We start from the raw sequence: 6,845 nt of genomic DNA, 5'->3' as shown, positions 1-6,845 counted from the left end.
CTCTTCCTCTTCAGCATCTCCGGTGGCCCCCTTTCTTCACCTATATCGTGTCCACGCTCGATACCACCCTGCTCTTGGGTGCCTTGCCCCTCTTCAGAGGTCATAGTTGGTTCTCTGTCTGTTGCAGCTGATCTCCATTCTGCTGGGTTCTACCAGGCTCCAGTCTTTGCTGGAGGTCTCAGCCATCCACAGTGACCTTGTGGACAGTGCCTCTGATTGAGGCTGTCTATATGACCCTGGGGCGACCACTTCCTGGGGTGCCCACCAGGGCTTCCTGGGAGGAGCTTCTGTGAGCTCTTGCTCCTCCTGCTGTTCCTGGGACTCCACTTCTGGTCCCTCAGGTTGGAGTTTTGCCGGGCTTTTTAGCCTGGCTCCAGGCACCCGGCAAGCCATTTGGCCCTGGCATGCCTGAATAAAGCAGGTCCAAGCCAATGCGGGAGCCGTTCCTGGCTCCCTCCGGCTTGTCCACTTTTTTTCTCTTTGAAGGGTTGCCACAGCAGCTCCGCCTACCGTGATTTTGCTTTCACCGGCTCTGCTCTCTTGGGCCGTGTCCCACTGCCTCCCAGCTTCACCAGGTAAGTCTTTCTCACATAGACATTCAAGTGATTCAAGGCATAAAAAGGGATGAAGTGCAGATAGGCCAGGGTACAACTTTATTATTATGTTTTAAGTAGGCCCAGAACTCCCATAATGACTTGTAATGTGGAATGAACTCTTCAGGTTACTCAAAGGATATCATCCCAGACTTCCTCTACATGGTAATTCTGGGTGGTTCCTGGTACACTTTACACCTTGATTGTCCACACATTAACCCCTGAAATTGGTTTTATTATGCCGCTCAAAGTTACATCACTTCAGGTTATACCACTTTGATCTGTATTATCCAGCTAGTGTTACACTAAGGTATAACCACTCTAGGCTACATGTAAACATCTCACCTGCCCCCACCTATCCTCCTGGCCCAGACTGGACCTGATGCCCCTCCCTCACTCCTCCAATCCCTGCTCACTGCCCCCTACTCCGCCGACCTCTCTCCCCCTTCACTTATTTCTAGTTGCCTATATTGTCTGTTCTGGGGATCAGGCAAGGAAGGGTTAAACTACCTGCCTATACACCACTTGCTGATGTTCTCTGGGCCATAAGAGTTGCAGCCTGACAGCAGAGGCAGCTGGACAGGCCAGTTAATTCTTCCCTGCCTGCCCCCCTTGGACAGTCAGTATGGGCAGCCACAAGTAAGTAATGTCCCAAGGGTGGAGGGAGGGGCAGGCAGGATGCAGGGAGGAACCCTGAGGGGCAGATGGGAATCCTTGGGGGTGGAGGAGGAACTGGGAAGTGGGGGAGCCCCAGGGTGGGCAGGGAGGAAGCTCAGAATGGGAGTGGGGGGTGGGGGAAGGAATTCTTACCTTTCAGTTCTTCAGGCCCCTGCAGAGCTGAAGTGTGACTTCTCTACACTTCAGCGAGCACTAACACCCATCAATAATTTGTGCAGCTTACAGCGTAAGGTGCAACAAGGGCCTAAGAATGGACTTCAGACTGTGAAGACTTCAAGTCTCCTCTTCTCCCATAAGCACAAGGTCCAGCAGGAAGTCCTAGGTCTCCTTAACTTCTGGGAATCAGTCATTTGACTTTTACCCATGCTGGACTCCAGACACAAGTTGCAAAAAACTATATATTTTCATATAAACTACTGACTATTTATTCTAAATGCCACATGTTCATTTAACTGTGCCTCCATGACATGTAAGTAAGGCAAAAAACCACCAAGCTTCCCTTAAGTTTTTATCCCAATGGGAAAAATTCCTTCTGCATCCCAAGAAACAGGTAATTGGCCAGATCTATGGCATCCTAAAAGCACAGTTCCTTTATTATAGCTACAGGGAGAAAGGACAGAGGAATCACAGAGACCAAGGGTCTTGGAACACCTGGACAAACATTTATTGTTTTTATGGTATTAAAGCAAGGGCCAGTCAGGTTCCATTTCCCTCTGGGTCAGTAATGGAAGGAAGAGACCCACTGCAGGAGGAAGGACCCTTGAAAACATTTATTACCCACAGGTCAAACTGGTTTTCCAGTCAGTGAGATAGGTAGGGGAGTTTTTGTGGATGGTTAGCCCAACACACACGTACAGAAGATGAGAATGATATGGTAATGTGCTTTCTCACCTCTGTCCTTCAAAAAAGTATTTTCTGGGAATTCTTTGATGACTGTTTTGAACAAACAAAAGGAGCCTTTTCCATTTCCAGTACAGCTCTGGAGAAATTTGGTAAGAAGATGGCAGTGGTTTTCTGCTTTAAATCCCATTCTAGTGATCAGTAACAATGAAAAAACAGCTATGAAATCCAGTCTTGTTTACAGTGTATTTAAAGTGATCATGTAACAGGATACACAGCAAAGCATTTCATCTTTCATTTTAAGATTTTTTTCCCAGTATTCTACCAACTGCACTATTACATGGCCAGAATAGATAATGACAAAACAAAAGAAAAGAAGCCGGAATGGTAGAAAACTTCTTATTCAAATAAATGGTAATCTGTTTCAAAGTCATACAGTGTTACAATCTATAAGAGGCTCCTTACTTTTCCTTTGTAACTTTTATAAGGAAGTAATAGCAGAATGTACAGAGATTTTGACGTATTTCAGAATATGCAAATTAATGTGTAGATCAGCTGTAACTATTTGAAATAAAGGAGAAAAAATATAGCTGTTACTACCAAAAATTGCTGTTTGTGTTAAAAAGATAAATTTAAAAATCATACATTGTTAAGAAATACATTTTTCCATGGTATTTCTAATGCATCAGATTACTAAAAATGAAAGAATTTTTAAAATATTTTTTTCTCTTCATGTATATGGGTTGTTTACACCTACATTTCAACCAGCTTGGACAAACAGAATTGACTAGTCAGTTCCACTTCCTGGTTCTTGGACACTAGCCAAATACTTCAGTGCCATAGTTCCAAACACTGCAGAGGAATGTTTGACTCTAAGCAGGACAAAAAAGTCATCTTCACTGCTGTATTTCTTTAGCAAAAAAATCATTTAGCTTTAACTGAAGATTGAGTGTTGGGCTGTAAAACACCCTTTCTTTGTGGAGTTTTAGAATTCCTGTTTTCAGTCCTGAAAATGCAGACACGTTTCAGAAACTCAAAGGCCCTTTTTATGGGCAAACAGATGCTTTCTTCAGTCAGTTAACTTAATCAAGCTAGCTTGGTCTGATTGAAAAGCCCTTTTACTTTGTATTAAAATAAAGGCTTTAAAATAATTCATATTGGTTTTGCTGTAGCCTGTACTCCCCTTTTCACCTCTTCCAGGCTAGGTTTTAAAGAAGTGTTATGTTATCATATAATAGCTAGCATGTTTTGAATAACATGTTTTGAAAGAGAAATGTAGATGTAACTTGCAGCTTTTACATGTGCCAAACTCACCAAGTTAATGACTAAGCTAGGGTAAAGTTATAGTTAGATCACACTAAGGTGGGGTGGACAAAATGGCAGATCCGGCTGATGGCCGGACTCCCATTTCCCAGCAGCCCCTGCCTGCATTACTGCAGCTGGTTTCCATGGAGACTCTGGGAGGGGTGGGGCTGTGATAGCATGGAGCCGGGGCTTCCATGGAGAATGGCCTCACCAGGGTTGGCAGGGTATGCAGCTGGGCTGGGATCTGCTCCGGGGCTGGGATTTTGCAGTGGTAACAGGATGTTCCATAACCAAAGCAGAGCTGCAATCTGCTGCCTACACACCTCTGCCCAGGGCATGCGGGCAGCAGATCATGGTTCTACCTCAGCAACAGACCATGCTGTCAGTGCCACAAAATCCAAGCCCTAGCCCCAGCCCCCAGGCAGCTCCCTGCCCATCCACATGTCCTGCCAGCACTGCTTGGCCTGTCTCCATGGAAACTCCAACCCCGTACTGTCATGTCCACGCCCCTCCTGAGGTCTCCACAGAAACCATTTACAGTGACATGGACAGGGTCTCCTGGGAAATGGAGTCCACTGCAGGCTGAATCTGGTCCATGGGTCAGACTTTTCCTGCTCATGTACTAAGGGCACTTAAAACTTGAGCATCTGCACAGTAAAGTTAACTCTGGGCCATACTACCTAGCTGCTGTTAAAGTAACTTCAGTCGGCTCCACAGAGGTAAAATGAATGATTTGTAATCCTCCAGCATCCCAGGATGCCCTGCTTCCCTCCTCCCCTCCCAGCCCAAAGCAGGGATAGCGTCCAGGTGTCCTGGCTCCTAGCCATGCCTGTTCTCCAGCTCTCTAGTGGCAAGTCAGAACTATGCAGGCAAGAAAAAGTATTAATGTTTAACACGTGACTGCTCACAGACCATTCTAACTTTAACACTGCTTAACATTCTGTAGATTTAGTATGATCTAAGTGTAATGTGTAACTTCACGCTATTAGTCTTAGTATGTGTTAAAGGTCCAGGGGCAGATTAAGTGGGTTAAAGCTATAGGGTGCTTGTACACATGATGAAAATATACTGGTTTTGTGGTTTAATTATGTCACGCTGTACATGTGTTGGGTTTTCTTATGATTTAAATGAGTTTGTTATGTTGCAAACTAAACCACATACGCATGTAGTGTAGTTTGCAACATAGCTATTTGTAATGTTGCAGCCTTTTGACAGCTTGACCCCCCCCCACTGCGGGAGAGGCAGGCTGAAGGCAGAAGCAGCAACAGGCCCGATCCTTTTTTTTTCTTTTTTTGCAGAGAGCTGCTGGTGGGTCAAGTGACCCCTGAGCTGCAGGTGTACGCAGTCCTTCCCTCCATGGTGCTATTCCCAAGGCGGGCTCGGGGAAGACTTGGATCTGGCAGGGTGCTGCCTCTGAGTTGCCAGGCAGTCCTACGGGGGTGTCACCACCATGCGGGGAAGGACCAGGGCCCCTCCACAGCTCAGCAGCTGTGCGGCTCATGCAGGCAGGCTCTGCTGGACAAAAAAAAAAGCAGAAAGGGGCCTCATCTTTTTTTTTTTTTCCCAAGGACTCTGACTCCCAAGGACTCTCCCTGCCTCTCCTGTGGCTGGGGGGGCGGAGAGTGGAGAGGAGCTGCCAGCAGCCCCTGAGCTGCAGGTGACCATGGTCCTTCCCTTCATAGTGGTGGCACCCGCCATGGCTGCCCGGGTGGATGGCTAGCAGGCGGGTGCTGCCCCAGCTTGGAGGCAGCACCCATCCTGATCGAACTGTTTCCTGAGCCTGAGCCTCTCCCTGCCTCTCCTGTGGCTGGGGGGGCGGAGAGTGGAGAGGAGCTGCCAGCAGCCCCTGAGCTGCAGGTGACCATGGTCCTTCCCTTCATAGTGGTGGCACCCGCCATGGCTGCCCGGGTGGATGGCTAGCAGGCGGGTGCTGCCCCAGCTTGGAGGCAGCACCCATCCTGATCGAACTGTTTCCTGAGCCTGAGCTGAGGCAGCACCTACCCACTAGCTACCTGCCCAGGGGGCACCACCACTGCAGAGGGAAGGATTGGGACAACCCCCCCCAGCTCAGGGGCCGCTCAGCCTGCCAGCAGCTTGCCCCCCGACCATGGGAGATGCGGGCAGCCCTGCGAAAAAAAAGAAGAAAATAGGATTGGGCCCCTCTCCATAACAGTGATGGAAGCCCCTAAATTTAAGTGGTGGGATTTTAACCCCCCAGCACATGTACAAGCACCCATAGAGGCATTATTGAAATCAATAACTGTTAGGGGCCTAAATACCTTTAAAAATCTGTCCCTTTGTCTTCATTGGGAAAAAAGGCATCAGGTCAGATTTAGTGTTTACCTCAGCCTGCTTAATATGTGGTTAGAATTGTAACTGCCTCATCCCCATGTATTCATATTTAGCATCTGTTAGTTACCCTGTCTTTACTAACATATATTTTTCCTAGTTTATGGGCACCCAAAGGGAACATCTTTGCTGGTGTAACATGCACATTGTGGGCAGGATGTTGCTGAATTCATTCCATTTTCTGAACAGCGCAGTTTCCCAAGCTGAAATGGGAGTGTAAAAATGGGCACAGAATTCTTATACACAAATACTCTAGAGTGGGATTCAGTTGTTACCATTCCTTGGCTCCTGGGGTTCTTAGAGCTCCATATGGTAAATATGCCTCTAGCCGAGCTTTGTCTCTGGGTTTTATTACCACTTGAAGTGTGTTTCTTTCTAGAGTTTTGAATGCAGTTTTAATGTTCTGCTGAATTTAGCAGATCTAGGGAGAGAGCATGCAAACAGGTGTTTTGGTTTTGTTTTCTTTTCCTGATGCTGACCATGCTTTTTGTGAATTTGGCTCTTTCTCTTCTCCCCCGGAAGGTAACAGTTGTTCCCTGCTGACAGAGTCAGCTTTGGCCACATAGGACTATAAGGCCTCCAGAAACCACATCATAATGTTCTGAAAAACAGTGAACATTGACTGTGTCTGAATTCTGCCCCCTTTCATGGGGTTATTATCATGGAAGAGTGAAGTTTTTCTTCAGGCTGGTTGCTCACTGGCTATTTCATCATCTTAAAATGTTTATGCATTGTCTGTATTGCAACTAGACAAATGGAAGTTTAGGAGAGTGAGGAGATTTCTATTCTGTCATCAGATACCAATTATTCTTAGCTCTGAATAATTCACCCTTCCATTTTTAACTAAAAAATATAGTATTCTGTTTATGCTTTAAATCCATGTCTAAAATATTCAGAAACAGGAGTGTTCTGTAATTTCTTGTGCTCGAAGTAAATCTATACATAGACACCAACCTGTGTGTGAAAGAAAAGTTATTTCTGGGGTTTCTATATTTTTAACTAGACAGTTAACTCTGTACTAGGTAATCTCTCTTGGGCTACATTTTGGAAAATACTTTACACACATAGTAAACTTAATAA

General features: G+C 46.2%; 1 protein-coding gene across 28 annotated transcripts in view; it reads left to right on the top strand.

Moving 5' to 3' along the window:
* ANK3 (ankyrin 3) overlaps positions 1–6,845 on the top strand; it is a 595,175-nt gene that overhangs the window by 335,257 nt on the left and 253,073 nt on the right. The gene's annotated exons all lie outside the window — the stretch shown is intronic.

The sequence above is a fragment of the Alligator sinensis genome, unplaced genomic scaffold (assembly GCF_000455745.1).
Source record: "Alligator sinensis unplaced genomic scaffold, ASM45574v1 scaffold674_1, whole genome shotgun sequence".
In the NCBI taxonomy this organism is placed as follows: domain Eukaryota; kingdom Metazoa; phylum Chordata; order Crocodylia; family Alligatoridae; genus Alligator; species Alligator sinensis.
Note: the sequence above shows the minus strand (reverse complement) of the source record. Positions and strands in the feature narration are given on the sequence as shown.